This window comes from Bos taurus, chromosome 28 (genome assembly GCF_002263795.3).
Source record: "Bos taurus isolate L1 Dominette 01449 registration number 42190680 breed Hereford chromosome 28, ARS-UCD2.0, whole genome shotgun sequence".
In the NCBI taxonomy this organism is placed as follows: domain Eukaryota; kingdom Metazoa; phylum Chordata; class Mammalia; order Artiodactyla; family Bovidae; genus Bos; species Bos taurus.
In genome coordinates, this window is record NC_037355.1 from 29578866 (window position 1) to 29595456 (window position 16591).

The window sequence follows — 16591 nt, forward strand, 5'->3', positions numbered from 1 at the left end:
CCTCAGGAAGCAGCTCCTCCTCCAGCCAGCAGGTCTTTGTATGTTTAAAGTGACACTCTCACCTGTGTAAGCACTTGGCCAGAGCCAGAACAACTCCTTCCCCGGACACGCCTACTGTCGCCCAGTCATTTCCTGCTCCGGCCACCTCACACAGCCACTACGTTTAGGCAGTCACGGCAGAACTGGCAGTTGCTGCTGCTCTCGTTATGGCCTCACTAGAGAAGAATCTTATTTTCACTTTACATGGAGGTCAGGTCCTTCACTACAATCCTGTGAACATCACACTACTTGTTTCAACAGGTCCTTGACCAGAGTCAGACCTGACAAGAATCACTCCTCTTTTTCAGAACTTACAGCTCATTTTTTAAACTAGGAATGTAACACTTGTACATCTCTCTTATTCTGCTTGTCCTGTCTACAAGTCTCAATTAACAGAGGCAGCTAAATGGACTGCTTGCAGTTATAGCTAAATGCTCCAAACTCAAGTTTGCCCCTCCATTTCACTACCTCTAAGAAAACATTCACTTTGCCATAGCTGGCTATTTACTAGCAAAGCAAATATTAATCCTAACTGAAAAGATATGTAGAACTCACATCAAAATGATGTAATAGTGGTATTTTAATTATTTTCCGTCAAAAGTATGTGGGTACCAAACAGTCATTCAAAAAACATGTCTGTGCACCTGTTACATAAAACTATTTGACAGCGTGCCAAACTGGGCTTTCAACTTAAAAAAAAAAAAAAAAAAAAAAACCCAGAAATCTAAGAATTAACCCTTCTCATCGCAGCATTCCAAGGACTTCTGCAGTATTCTCTGTCATGGTAAGCTTCTAATACACTAAGAGGCTGACTTTGGAATATAAATTAGTCAGCAAAACATCAAATTCACTACTGGTTACCTTTGAGAGATGGCAAGGGATTTGTGATCAAGAAGGGAAAACCCAGGGGCCTTCAACTTATTTAGTAATATTTAATTTGCTGGATAGTAGACACAAGGATACTTACTGTATTATTCTTTTTAAATATCTTAAGTCATAAATAATAAAATATTTTAAAACAGAGAAATTCTGAGCATCAAAAGACATAGTCAGAAGAGTGAAAGGCAACCCACACAATGGACAAAGTATCTGCAAATCATTTATCTGATATGGAGCTAATATCTAGAATATATAAAGAACTCCTTAAAACTTAACAACAATCAATTTAAAAGGGTACAAAGGACTCAAGTAGACATCGCTCTAAAGAAGATATACAAATGGCCAATAAGCACATGAAAAGATGCTCAAAATCATGGGTCTTTAGGAAAATGCAAAGCACAAAAAAAATGAAAATCGAAAACACTCATTAGGATGGCTACGATCAAAAAAAAAAAAAACTAGAATATTACAGTTGTTATTGAGGACATGAAGAGATGGGAACTGCCAGTGGGAATGTACAGTGGTGCAGCCACTGTAGACAATGGTGTGGCAATTTCTCAAAAAAAATTAAAAATGGAACTATCATACAATCCAGCAATTCCACTTCTGGGTATCCAAAAGAATCAAGAGAAGTGGCCAAGAGGATGAAAGACCTTGAACTCACCTCCTCCAATGGGTATGCCAAAATCACAATTATTTATAGAGGAAATACTGATGAGAAAAACTGGAAGACCAGCAGAAAGGATTTCTTCTACAGCTAAAGATATAAAGAAGAAAAGATGGGTAGGAGGGGTGGTGATATGGTATAGTCAAGACTCACATCCCCAGGAAGGCAATTACAATTGCCTAAATGGGAAGACAATTACAATTACCATGGTTCTCCTCAAAGAATGAGGAGTCCACGCCTCATATCCAGGCTCCTAGCCCTGGTTCCAGAGAAGGCAATGGCAAACCACTCCAGTACTCTTGTCTGGAAAATCCCATGGGTGGAGGAGCCTGGTAGGCTGAAGTCCATGGGGTCGCTAAGAGTTGGACACAACTGAGCGACTTCACTTTCAGTTTTCACTTTCATGCATTGGAGAAAGAAATGGCAACCCACTCCAGTGTTCTTGCCTGGAGAATCCCAGGGACGGGGGAGCCTCGTGGGCTGCGGTCTATGGGGTCGCACAGAGTCGGACACGACTGAAGTGACATAGCAGTAGCAGCAGCAGCCCTGGTTCCTGCACCAGGACAACAAGCCCACAACATTTGGCTTTGAAAGCCAGTGGGACTTACATCTGGGAGAGACAGCAGGCTGTGGGAGCCCTTTACGTGTGGGATCCCACCTTAAAGGGCACACACAAAATCTCACACACTCTGGGACTCAGAGCAGAAGCAGTAATTTAAAAAGAGCCTGGGTCAAAACCCACTGATGGTCTTGGAGAGTCTCCTGGAGAGGCAGGAGGTAACTGGAGCTCATTCTAGGGACAAAGACACTGGCAAAAGCTCTTTTGGGGCACTTGTCCTAACATGTGGACACTGATGCTGACAAATGCCAATCTGGAATCCTGCCTTTAGCTTATTAATCCTAGAACCCAGCCCCACCTACCAGCCTATCCGCACCAGTACTGGGACACCTTAGGTCAAGCAGCTAGCCAAGCAGGGACATAGCCCCAACCACCAGCAGGCTAGCCAGAGACTCTGGGACACAGCCTCACCCACCAACGGGCAGGCACCAGCCCAGGAATCCAATACCAGTAGGCTGACACCAGCTTCAAGATACCCAGGACCCCACAGACAGTCATATCAGAAACCTGCCCCCACCCATCAGTAGGCTGGCACTAGGCCCACGACCCCTGGGGCCCTGACCCTACCCACTAGCAGGCCAACAATAGATCCAGGACTCCCTGCTATGCAACCACCCACCCTGGAATATAGCTCTGCCCATCCATGTGCCAATACTAGCCCCAGGACCCCTGGAGCCCCACAGCCAGCCCCCTCATAACCCGTCCCTATCCACCAGCAGCTGATAGCCTCTGCACAAGTCAGGGCCTGGCAACCAACTAGACAGGTGGCCAGTGACACCTACCAGACCACTCACAGTAATCTAGCCTACCACAACAGAAGGATCCACATACATAGCTCTGGTGACCAGAGGTAAGTACACTACTGTCATAGGACGTCTCCTAAAAAAGACCACTTCTCTAAGATCAGGAAAGAAACCAATCTACCAAATACATGAAAATAAAAACAGCAAATCAGGCAAAATGAGGTGACAGAAGAATATGCTCCAAATGAAGGAACAAGATTAAATCTCCAAAAGAACTAAGTGAGTGGAGATAAGCAATCTATTCAATAAAGAGTTCACGATAATGATCATAAAGATGTTCAAGGAACTCAGGAGAAGACTGGATGAAGAGAGTCAGAAGTTAGAGGTTTTTAACACAGAGTTGGAGAATATAAAAAAGAACCAAACAGAGTTGAAAAATACAGTAAATGAAATGAAAAATACACTAGAAGGCAGCAACAGTAGATTAGATGATACAGAGGTACGGAGCAGCAAGCTGGAAGACAGCGTCGTGAAAATCACTAAAGCTAAAAAGAAAAAAGAAAAGAAATGAAGACAGCTTGAAAGACCTCTCAGACAATATCAAGCACACTAACATTCACATTGTAGGGGTCCCAGAAGGAAAAGCGGGAAAAAAGAGACAGAGAACATATTTCAAGATATAATACAGGAAAACTTACCTAACCTGGAAAAGAAAACAAACATTCAGGCCCAGGAAACAGAGAGATCCCAAAAGGATCAATCCAAAGAGGATGACAAGTAAACACACTGTAATTAAAACGGCAAAAACTAAAGAAGAGAGAATATTAAAAATAAGCAACAGATGAACTCCCATAAGGCTGTTCAGTAGAATTCTGAAGGCCAGAGGGAGTGGCACAATATATTTAAAATGATGAAATAGAAAAACCTATAACCAAGAATACTTAACCTCCCAAGGCTTTCATTCAGATTTGATAGAGAAATATGAAGTTTTACTGACAAGCAAAGGCTAGCTAAGAGTTCAGCACCACCAAACCAGCTTTCGGAGAAGGCAGTGGCACCCCACTCCAGTACTCTTGCCTGGAAAATCCCATGGACGGAGGAGCCTGGTGGGCTGCAGTCCATGGGGTCGCTAAGAGTCGGACATGACTGAGCGACTTCACTTTCACTTTAAACTTTCATGCATTGGAGAAGGAAATGGCACCCCACTCCAATGTTCTTGCCTGGAGAATCCCAGGGACGGGGGAGCCTGGTGGGCTGCCGTCTATGGGGTCGCACAGAGTCGGACACGACTGAAGCGACTTAGCAGCAGCAGCAAACCAGCTTTACAGAAACATTTAGCATGGTTAAGAACCCACCTTCCAATGCAGGGGATGTGGGTTCAATCCCTAGTCAGAGAACCAAGATTCCACATGCTGCAAGGCAATTAAACCTGCACGCCACAACTCCTGAGCCCCTGCACCGCAACTAGAGAGAAGCTCACATGACGCAACTGGAGAAGCCCGCTCTGCAACCTAGAGCCCACACGCCACACTGAAGATCCCATGTACCAAACAAAGACCCAGTGCAGTCATATAAATAAATGTTTCTTAAAGAAATGTTTAGGTAACTTCTCTGAGTAAAAAGAAAATCCACAACTAGAAATACAAAAACTACAAAAGGGGCTTCCCTGGTGGCTCAGTGGTAAAGAATCTGCTGGCCAACACAGGAAAAATGGGTTCGATCCCTGATTTAGGGATCCCACAACTAATGAAGCCCACATGCCCTAGAGCCCGCGCTCTGTGACAAGAGAAGCCATCACAATAAGAAGCTTGTACACTGCAACTAGAGAGTAATCCCCGCTAGATGCAACTAGAGAAAAGCCCATGCAGCAATGAAGACCTAGCACAGTCAAAAATAAATAAATAAAATTTTAAAAAAGAAAATTACAAAAGGCAAAATCTCATTGGTAAATGTAATAAACCAACCATACATAAAGCTAGTAGGAAAGTTAAAAGATAAAAATAATCTATATCCACAGTAAGTAGTTAAGGTATACACAAAGATGTAATAGAATATGATTTCAAAATCAGCAAACATGGGTTGGGGGGAGAGTAAAAATGCAGGGTTGTTAAAATGCATTTGAACTTAAAAGATCTGCAGCTTAAAATAATCACATACACACACACACACACACACACACACACACACACACCCACGTGGTTGTTGTTTAGAAGCTAAGTCATCTCCAACTTTTTTGTAATCCCATGAACTGTAGCTCCCCAGGCTCCTCTGTCCATAATACTTCCCAGGCAGGAATACTGGAGTGGGTTGCCATTTCCTTCTCCTGGGATCTTCTTGACCCAGGGATCAAATCCATGTCTTCTACACTGGCAGGTGGATTCTTAACCACTGAGCCACCAGGGAAGCCCATATAGACATATAACTATGTAAAAACTTTCATGGTTACCATAAACCAAAAATCTATAATAAACAAACACACCATAATAAAGAGAAAGGAATTCAAACAGAACAGATAGCCATCAAATTAAAATGTAAAAGATCAAAAGAAGGATGATTTCATTTATATTTGGAATCTAAAAAACAAAACAAATGAATAAACAAAACATAATTATAGATACAGAGAACAAATAAGTGATTTCCAGAGGGAAGGGGAGCTGGGGGAGGAAAGAGATAGGTAAGGGAGATCAAGAGGTACAAACTTTCAGCTGTAAAATAAATGAATCTCTGGTATGAAATGTACAATCTGGGGAATATATTCAATAATTAAGAAATATCTTTGTATGGTGATATATCGTAAGCAGACTCAGCATGGTGATCATTTGAAATATATAGAAATATTAAATCACTATGATGGGTAACTGGAACTAACATAGTGTTGTAGGTCAACTGTACTTCAAAACAAACAAACTCATAGAAAAAGAGGTCAACTTTGTGGTTACCAAGGCAGGAAGGGGAAGGAGGGAGAACTGGATGAAAGTAATCAAAAGGTACAAATTCATAGCTATAAGATAATTAAATACTAGTGATGTAATGTACAACATCAAGGTTATGGTTTTTCCAGTGGTCATGTATGGATGTGAGAGTTGGACTGTAAAGAAAGCTGAGCGCCAAATAATTGATGCTTTTGAACTGTGGTGTTGGAGAAGACTCTAGAGAGTCCCTTGGACTGCAAGGAGATCCAATCAGTCCATTCTGAAGGAGATCAGTCCTGGGATTTCTTTGAAAGGAATGATGCTAAAGCTGAAACTCCAGTACTTTGGCCACCTCATGCGAAGAGTTGATTCATTGGAAAAGACTCTGATGCTGGGAGTGATTGGGGGCAGGAGGAGAAGGGGACGACAGAGGATGAGATGGCTGGATGGCATCACTAACTCGATGGACGTGAGTCTGAGTGAACTCCGGGAGTTGGTGATGGACAGGGAGGCCTGGTGTGCTGCGATTCACGGGGTCGCAAAGAGTCGGACACGACTGAGCGACTGAACTCAGAACTATATGTTATGTATGAAAGTTGTAAGATAGCAAATCTTGAGAGTTCTCATCTCAAGGAAAAATTTTTTCTATTTCTTTAATTTTGTGTCTATATGAGGTGATGAAAGTGAAAGTGTTAGTCACTCAGTTGTGTTTGACTCTTTGTGACCCCATGGACTGCAGCCCTCCAGGCTCCTCTGTCCATGGGATTTTCCAGGCAAGAATACTGGAGTAATTGCCGTTTCCTTCTCCAAGAGATCTTCCTGACCCAGGGATCAAACCTGGGTTTCCTGCATTGCAGGCTGATTCTTTACCATGTGAGCCACCAGGAAACCAAACATGAGATAATGGGTGTTCACTAAACTTACTGTGATAATCATTTCATGATGTATGTAAATCAAATCATTATGCCGTGCACCTTAAACTTACACAGTGCTATGCATCAATTATATCTCAATAAAACCGAAGGAAAAAAGAAACGAAAGCAAGGTCTCAAAGAGACTACTGTATGCCCATATTCACAGCAGCATTATTCACAACAGCCAGAAGATGGAAGCAACCCAAGTGAACCAATAAGCAAAATGTGAAATATACAGACAGCGGAATATTATTCAGCCTTGTAAAGGAACAAAATTCTGATACATGCTACAATACATATGAACCTTATGCTAGGTGAAATAAGCTATGCACAAAAGGACGAATACTCTATAATTTATTTATGTTAGGTACCTAAAGAGGCAAATTTAGAAACAAAAAGTAGAATTGTGGTTGCCAAGCACCGTGGGAAGGGAAGAATGGGGAGGAGTTGTTTAATGGGTATTGAGTTTCAGTTTTGCAAGATAAGAAGAGTTTTGGAGATTGGTTACACAACAACGTGCCTATGTTTAGAACTACTGTCACTCATAAAATGTAAGGTGATAAATTCTTCTTTGTATATTTTACCACAAATAAAAACAGAGAGAACTAATCAAAATAGATCTTAACCCACTAAATATATTGAATTCAAACAGTCTGCTGCTTTTCTCTTCTTTCAGAAATTAATTCAAGCTTTATTGGTGATCTCTGTGGGAAAAAACTGACGTGCCATAGACAATAAACAAATTCATTGCTCTCATCAATTTCATACAACTGAAGAACCTAATATATTGGGGGGCAGCTAATGTACACGTGAAGAAGTACAAAGTGTAGACACACCTCATTTAATTGAGCTTCACTTTTTTTAACAGTAGTTTATTTCTTTATTTATTTTGGCTGTGCTGCTCTTCACTCTTCTCTAGTCTCAGTGAGCAAGGCCTACTCTCTAGTTGTGGCACGCAGGCTTGTCATGACAGTGGCATCTCCTGTTGCAGAGCGTGGGCTGCAGGGCACGCAGGTTTCAGGAGCTGCCGCACATGGGTTCATTAGTTACAGTTCCAGGCTCTAGAATACAGGCTCAATAGTTGCGGCCCAGGGGCTTCGTGGCATGTGGGATCTTCCCAGATTAGGGATCAAACCCATGTCTCCCGCACTGGCAGGTGAATTCATTACCACTGAGACACCAGGGAAGTCCAGAGAAGGCAATGGCACCCCACTCCAGTACTCTTGCCTGGAAAATCCCATGGACGGAAGAGCCTGGTAGGCTGCAGTCCATGGGGTCGCGAAGAGTCGGACACGACTGAGCGACTTCACTTTCACTTTTCACTTTCATACACTGGAGAAGGAAACGGCAACCCACTCCACTATTCTTGCTTGGAGAATCCCAGGGACGGCAGAGCCTGGTGGGCTGCCGTCTATGGGGTCACACAGAGTCGGACACGATTGAAGTGACTTAGCAACAACACCACCAGGGAAGTCCCCATTTTTTCATTATTATACTTGTTATGGCAGTCTCTGATCAGCAATCTCTGCTGTTAATGTTATTTTGGGGCATCACAAATCATGCCCATGTAACACAACAAATTTCATAAACGTTGCTCTGTTCTGACCAATCCACCAACCAGCTGTTCCCCCTTCTCCCTCTTCTAGAGCTTCCCTATTCCCTGAGACACAACAATATAGAAATTAAAAACCCTACACTGGCCTCTAAGTGTTCAAATGAAAGGAAGAGTCACATGTCTCTCACTTTAAATCAAAAGCTAGAAGCGATTAAGCTTAGTGAGGAAGGAACGTCAAGAGCCAAGACAAGCTGAAAGCTATGTCTTATGCAGGAAACAGTTGGCCAAGTTGTTAATGCAAAGGAAAAGTTCTTGAAGGAAATTAAAAGTGCTACTCCAGTGACACATGAATGATAAGAAAGTGAAACAGCCGTACTGCTGATATGGAGAAAGTGTTTGTGGTCTGGGTAGAAGATCAAACCAGCCACAACATTCTCTTAAACCAAAACTTATGCCAGAGCAAGGCCCTAAACGCTACTCAATTCTGTGAAGGCCGAGAGAAGTAAGGGAGCTGTAGAAGAAAAGTTTGAAGCTAACAGAGGTTGGTTCACGAGGTTTAAGGAAAGAAGTCATCTCCGTAACACAGAAACCCAAGGTGAAATAGCAAGTGCTGATGTAGAAGGTACAGCAAGTTATTCAGAAGATATGGCTAAGACAATTAATAAAGGTGGGTACACTAAACAACAGATTTTCAATGTAGACAAAATAGCCTACTATTAGAAGAAAATGACATTTAGGACTTTCATAGCTGGAGAGAAGTCAAAGTCCAGCTTCAAAGCTTCAAAACACAGCCTGACTCTCTTGTTAGGGGCTAATCCTGTTATCAAACCAAATTCAACCTGTCTAACAGACAGCAAAGTCAATCTAATGACACCAAGCTGTGGTGAAGGAAAGTACAGCACTTGTTACATGGCACCAAGCAAGAACAGGTAACTCAAGCTCAAAAGACCAAAACTCCCTGATGGCTTTCAGGCAAGGGTTTTTAAAGGCAACATTAGAATTGAGGATTGCAGAGTGCGTGATCAGCTTATGGACTTCTTTCCAATTGGTCGATGATGAGGTAACAGGATGACATTTTAGAAATTTTAATCATCAACCTTCTGGTTCCAATCAGTCTAGGGTCTGTGAAAAATTCTTAAAAAGATGGGACTACCAGACAACCTTATCTGCTTCCTGAGAAATCTGTATGCAGGTCAGGAAGCAACAGTTAGTACTGGACATGGAACAACAGACTGGTTCCAAATTGGGAAAGGAGGATGTGAAGGCTTTATATTGTCACCTGCTTATTTAACTGATGTGCAGAGTACACTGTGCAAAATACCGGACAGGAGGAAGCACAAGCTGAAATCAAGATTGCCGGGAGAAATACCAATAACCTCAGATACGCAGATGACACCACTGTTATGGCAGAAAGCAAAGAAGAACTAAAGAGCCTATTGATGAAAGTGAAAGAGGAGTGAAAAAGCTGGCTTAAAACTCTCAACATTCAAAAAAACTAAGATCATGGCATCCGGTCTCATCACTTCATGGCAAATAGATGGGGAAACAGTGGAAACAGTGACAGACTTTATTTTCTTGGGCTCCAAAATCACCGCAGATGGTGACTGCAGCCATAAAATCAAAAGCTACTTCCTCTCTGGAAGAAAAGCTATGACCAACCTAGACAGCATATTAAAAAGCAGAGACGTTACTTTGCCAACAGAGGTCCGTCTAGTCAAAGCTATGGTTTTTCCAGTAGTCATGTACAGATATAAGAGTTGGACTATAAAGAAAGCTGAGGGACAAAGAATTGATGCTTTTGAACTGTGGTGTTGGAGAAGACTCTTGAGAGTCCCTTGAACTGCAAGGAGATCAAATCAGTCAATCCTGAAGGAAATCAGTCCTGAATATTCATTGGAAGGACTGATGCTGAAGCTGAAACTCCAATACTTTGACCACCTGATGTGAAGAACTGACTCATTGGGAAAGACCCTGATACTAGGAAAGATTGAGGGCGGGAGAAGAAGGGGACAACAGAGGATGAGATGGTTGAATGGCATCACCGACTAGATGGGCATCAGTTTGAGCAAGGTCTGGGAACTGGTGATGGACAGGTAAGCCTGGTGTGCTGCAGTCCATGGGGTTGCAAAGAGTCAGACATGACTGAGCAACAGAACTGAACTGAATCTAAGGTCTAGTGCTTATGGTTAGTATACAGTCACCATTCTACATCTGGGTGGGGATTTTAGTTTCTGCAGAGCATCTCAAAGATATGTGTCATATTGTTACGTATATCCCTTCAGGAGGAACTAAGAGTCCTGTGATTCTGTTTTATCACTGAACTATGGTTTAAGCTATCATTACTTTTTTCGCTTGATTGCTTTTCCTTTGTTTCTGCATTTCCTCATTTCTCTAATTAATAACTACTTGAGTCTGCTCTGTGGAATTCTGCCTCCTAGGGAAGGCCTAGGAGACTAAAACATTTTCTACAAACAAGAAACAGGGGTTATGGAAGCGCTTTTGTACTTGGTAAGGCCCCACAGGGTCCTGCTCGGTTTCAATATAGTCGGTGACTTTAAGTCAAAACCAACAATCATTTACTGTTTCAAAAACCTTAGGGCCCTTATGAATTATGCTAAGTCTACTCTGTCTGTATTCTATAAATGGAACAACAAATGGACATAAACGGTAGGGACCTAACAGAAAGAGAAGATATTCAGAAGAATACAAAGAAGAATTATACAAAAAAGATCTTAATGGCCAGAATAAACACAATGGTGTGATCACTTACCAGGATGTCAGGAACCAGACATCCTGGAGTGCGAAGTCAAGTGGACCTTAAGAAGCATCACAACAAACAAAGCTAGTAGAGGCGATGGAATTTCAGCTATTTCAAATCCTAAAAGATGATGCTGTTAAAGTGCTACACTCAATATGTCAGCAAATTTGGAAAACTCAACAGTGGCCACAGGACTGGAGAAGGTCAATTTTCATTCCAATCCCAAAGAAGGGCAATGCCAAAGAATGTTCAAACTACCACACAATTGCACTCATTTCACATGCTAACAAGATAATGCTCAAAATCCTTCAAGCTAGGCTTCAACAGTATGTGAGCTAAGAACTTCCAGATGTATAAGCTGGAAGTGAAAAAGGCAGAGGAACCAGAGATCAAATTGTCAACATTTGTTGGAACACAGAAAATGAGTTCCAGAAAAACATCCACTTCTGCTTCTCTGACTACACTAAAGCCTTTGACTGTGTGGATCACAACAAACTGTGGAAAATACTTAGAGATAGGAATACCAGACCACCTTAGCTGTCTCCCGAGAAAACTGTATGCAGGTCAAGAAGCAACACTTAGAACTGGACATGGAACAACACACTGGTTCAAACTTGAGAAAGGAGTACATCAAGGCTGTATATTGTCACCCTGTTTATTTAACTTATAGCAGAGTACATCATGCAAAATGCCAGGCTGAATGAAGCACAAGCTGGAATCAAGATTGCCAGGAGAAATATCAATAACCTCGGATATGCAGATGACACCACCCTTATGGCAGAAAACAAAGAGGAACCAAAGAGCCTCTTGATGAGGGTGAAATAGGAGAGCAAAAAAGCTGGCTTAAAACTCAACATTCAAAAAACTAAGATCATGACATCTAGCCCCATCACTTCATGGCAAATAGATGGGGAAACAATGGAAATAGTGACAGATTTTATTTCCTTGGGCTTCAACAAAATCACTGTGGATGGTGACAGCAGCCATGAAATTAAAAGATGCTTGCTCCTTGGAAGAAAAGCTAAGACAAACCTAGATAGCATATTGAAAAGCAGAGACGTTACTTTGCCATCAAAGGTCCATATAGTCAAAGCCATGGTTTTCCAGTACTCACATACGGATGTGAGAGCCAGATCATAAAGAAGGCTGAGTGCCGAAGAATTGATGTTTTCAAACTGTGGTGTTTGCGAAGACTCTTGAGAGTCCCTTGGACAGCAAGGAGATCAAACCAGTCAATCTTAAAGGAAATCAACCCTGAATATTCACTGGAAGGACTGATTCTGAAGCTGAAGCTCTAATACTTTGGCCACCTGATGCGAAGAGCTGACTCATTGGAAAAGACCCTAATTGGGAAAGATTGAAGGCAGGAGGAGAAGGGAATGAGAGAGGATGAGATGGGATCGTATCACCAACTCAATGGACATGAGTTTGAACAAACTCCAGAAGATGGTAAAGGACAGGGAAGCCTGACGTGTTGCAATCCATGGAGTCGCAAAGAGCTGGACACAACTGAGCAACTGAACAACAGTACTCTGTCTGTGTTCTGTAAATGGAACAACAGAGCCTGGATGACAGCATATCCGTTTACATGGTTTACTGAATATTTTAAGTCCTGTGTTGAGACCTATAACTCAGAAAAAAAGATTCTTTGCAAAATATTGCTGTTCATTGACAATGTACCTGGTCACCTAAGAGTTCTGATGGAGATATACCAAATTAATGTTTTCATGCTTGCTAACACAACATCCATTCTGTAGCTCATGGATCAAGGAGAAATTTTGACTTTCAGGTCTTATAAAAACAGGAGGGAAGGAAATAACCTCTAAAAGAATGACACAGCCCTTGAGGATAAGACACAAACTGGTCAGAACCAGCTAGGTCCAAGATGCAGAAGATTTGATTTTCATGAATCTTGAGCCTCATTATATGCTCACTGCAATATTAATACATTAGCATCTAAATGACACACCTACAGTATCACTGGTGTCATGACACTTTGGAGGCTAACCATAAAAGGTCTAAAAGTGAGCAGTGGCCCGATTCCTGGAAATCTCTGCCCCTTCCCCAAAACCCTCCCACTCCTTAAAACTAACCACACACTCTATCTGTGGAGAGTGTTTCTCCTAAGGCCATTCTCATCTCACCTTTTGAGATGGATTGTAGTCTGTCTATGGACTGTGTATCTAGATAAATCCACTTCCTATCTATCACTCTGTCCCTCACTGAGACATAGAGAACCTGAGCTTTATTAAGTTCTGAGACCAGGCGTGTGATCTCAATTAAAAGACAGTGGGATCAGGTCTCAATCTGGGTGGGCAGTTTCATTATTATTTAAGAAACACATTTTGTAAAGCCATAGCTGCCATGCTGCTTGTATTGCTGGTTAAGTGATAGAATTTCTGTCATGTGGGAAGCCCAGGTTTGACTCAGAATATACTGCACATCCCTTTAGGGTTTCTCCGATGGCTCGGCAGTAAAGAATCCACCTGCAGTGCAAGAGATACCGGAGATGCAGGTTCAGTCTCTGGGTCGGGAAGATCCCCTGGAGGAAGAAATAACAACCCACTCTAGTATTCTTGCCTAAGAAATCCCATGGACAGAGAAGCCTGGCAAGCTACAATCCAAAGGGTCACAAAGAGTCAAACACAACTGAGCACGCATACACACAGCTGCTATAGACAGTAATTCCTCTAATTGATCTGGACAAAGTCAAGTGAAAACCTTCTGGAAAGCACACTCTTCATTCTAAAAGCCATTAAGAATATTTGTGAGGAATTCTTTGGTGGTCCAGTGGTTAGGACTCTCATTGCCAGGGGCCTGGGTTCAATCCCTGGTTGGGGAACTAAAATCCCACAAGCCATGAGGACTGATCAAAAAAAATAATAATAATAATAATAATATTTGTGATTCATGGGAACAGGTCAAATATCAGGAGTTTGGAAGAGGTTTATTCCAACCTTCATGGATGACTTTGAGGGGTACATGATAAAACTTGAACAGATAAGGAGTTACTTCTACAGATGAGCAAAGAATGTGGTTTTTTGAGATGGAATCTACTCCTAGTGAACATGCTTGAAGACTGCTGAAATGACAACAAAAGATTTAGAATACTGCATAAACTTAGTTCATAAAACAGTGGCAGGTTTGGAGAGGACTGACTCCAATTTTGAAAGAAATTCTACTGTGGGTAAAAGGCTATCAAAACAGCATTGCATAGTACAGAGAAGTCATTTGTAAAAGGAATAGTCACTTGATGTGGCAAAGTTCATTGTTCTCTTATTTTAAGAAGCCATCACTACCACCCTAAGCTTTAGCAACCATCACCTCGATGGCCTGATGGCTCAGTCTGCAGCAGACCCTCCAACAGCAGAAAGATTACAATTTGCTGAAGGCTCAGATGTTGGTTAGCATTTTTTAGCAATAAAGTATTTTTTAACTAAGATATATATATATTTGGGGGCGTTTCTTGGTGGTCCAGGGTTAGGACTTTCACTGCCATGGTCCTGATTGAATCCCTGGTCAGGGAACTAAGATCCCACAAGCCTGAGAGCACAGTTAAAAGAAGTGTATTTTTTAGATATAACGCTATTTCATACTTAGGCGACTACAGTATACTGTGTATGTTTACAGTATATTATATAGTAAACTATATTTACTCTTATATCCAGTGGCATACAAAAACTCAGTTGACCCGCTTTATTGCAGTATTCTTTTTATTGTGGTGCTCTGGAACCAAACTGCCTGGAAATATCATTACTAAGATTTCCTGAAAAAAATGAAGATTTAACCTAAAGGTATGCAGTCCCCAAAACTAAGATGAGAGCTTAAAAAAGAAATAATTATTATTCTTCACATTTAATACAAAGTTTGAAATCTGCATTAAATTGTATTAGCCCAATTCCTGAGGTTTATTTAGAAAGGGTGGAGATAAGGAAACTATAATTAAAAAACTAAGAAATAATCCTTCAGAGGAAGTATGTGCTTCATAGGGTTATTGTAAAGAATAAATGAATCATTGCATGTAAAGTTTGAGCAGAGTGGCTGGTACATGGTATTGCTCAACAGAAGTTATTGTTGGAGAAAACCTTCTCCATTTTCTCATGTCCCCATTTTTCCCTCTTAAGCCAACATCATCAAAATTAGTTTGACTGTATTTAACACAAACATGTACAAAACTTAAAACATGGGTTTGGGTGGACTTCAGGAGTTGGTGATGGACAGGGAGGCCTGGCGTGCTGTGGTTCACGGGGTTGCAAAGAGTCGGACACGACTGAGCAACTGAACTGAACTGAACTGACGCAGTTCACAAAGTGATTTTTACAATCACTGTAACTTAATACTTACAACAGTTCAATGAAGAAACAAAGGAAAACTAAAATTTGAGTGCCTATTACATGACAGCTACTATACTGAGAATTAACTTGTAGTATTTCACTTAATTTGTTCAGGTAGGTTATTATTATCCTAATTTCACAGATAAGAGAATTAAGGTTCAGAAATATTTAGTAGTTTGACCAACTTCACACAGCAGCATTAAATTGAAGGGCTGAGATTTGAATTCTGTCTAGCTCCAAAGTTCATATTCATATGACTAAAAACTATTTTCAGCCCTATAAGAGTTTCTCATTCTCTTATTCAATTATTCTTTCATTCACTCCTTCACTCAATCAAACAATTCAACAGTGCCAGCACACTGCTGTAAGCTACCAATATAAAAATTAATAAAATAGCATCTGCTCTCATAGCCTAGAGGGTGTGTATGTCTGAAGGAGGGATGGATGAACACAAATCAACCAGAATACAATTAAGTAAGAATTCAATAATAGTAATATAAGCCAAATGCTACTGAAATATGGAGGTTAAATACTAGCTTAGGGGAATAAGAAAAAGCACCATAGAAGACACAGTTTCACCTGAAATTTTTAAAATATGTGATTACAACTTGATAAAGAGCATCTACACAAAAGCCTGCAGCTAACATCACACTTAAAGGTGAAATAATACTTTCCCCTTAAGGTTAAGAAATATACAACGAGGCTGTATATTGTCACCCTGCTTATTCAACATATATGCAGAGTATAGCATGGGAAATGCTGGGCTGGATGAATCACAAGCTGGAATCAAGATTACCAGGAGAAATATCAACAACCTCAGATATGCACATGATACCACCCTAATGGAAAAAATGAAGAGGAACTAAAGAGACTCTTGGTGACAATGAAAGAGGAAAGTAAAAAAGCTGGCTTTAAACTCAACATTCAAAAAGAACTAAGATCATGGCATTCAGTCCCATCACTTCATGGCAAGTAGAAGGAGAAAAAGTAGAAACAGTGACAGATTTTATTTTCTTGGATTCCCAAATCACTGTAGACAGTGACTATAGCCGTGAAATTAAAAGATGCTTGCTCCTTGGAAAGGAAAGCTATGACAAACCTAGGCAGTGTATTAAAAAGCAGAGACATCACTTTGCCAATAAAGGTCCATATAGTCAAAGCTATGGTTTTC

The 16591-nt window shown here is 41.1% G+C and overlaps 1 protein-coding gene across 9 annotated transcripts in view; it reads right to left on the reverse strand.

Annotated features, from left to right (window-relative positions):
* Positions 1 to 16591, reverse strand: part of USP54 (ubiquitin specific peptidase 54) — a 131206-nt gene that overhangs the window by 103030 nt on the left and 11585 nt on the right. Inside the window, exon 1 of one of the 9 annotated variants that reach the window (XM_015461045.3) lies at positions 63 to 208. The exons of the other annotated variants lie outside the window; for them this stretch is intronic. The gene's annotated coding sequence lies outside the window, so the exon portion shown is untranslated. Of the gene's footprint in view, positions 1 to 62; positions 209 to 16591 lie in introns of those variants that run through there. 9 annotated transcript variants of the gene reach the window in all.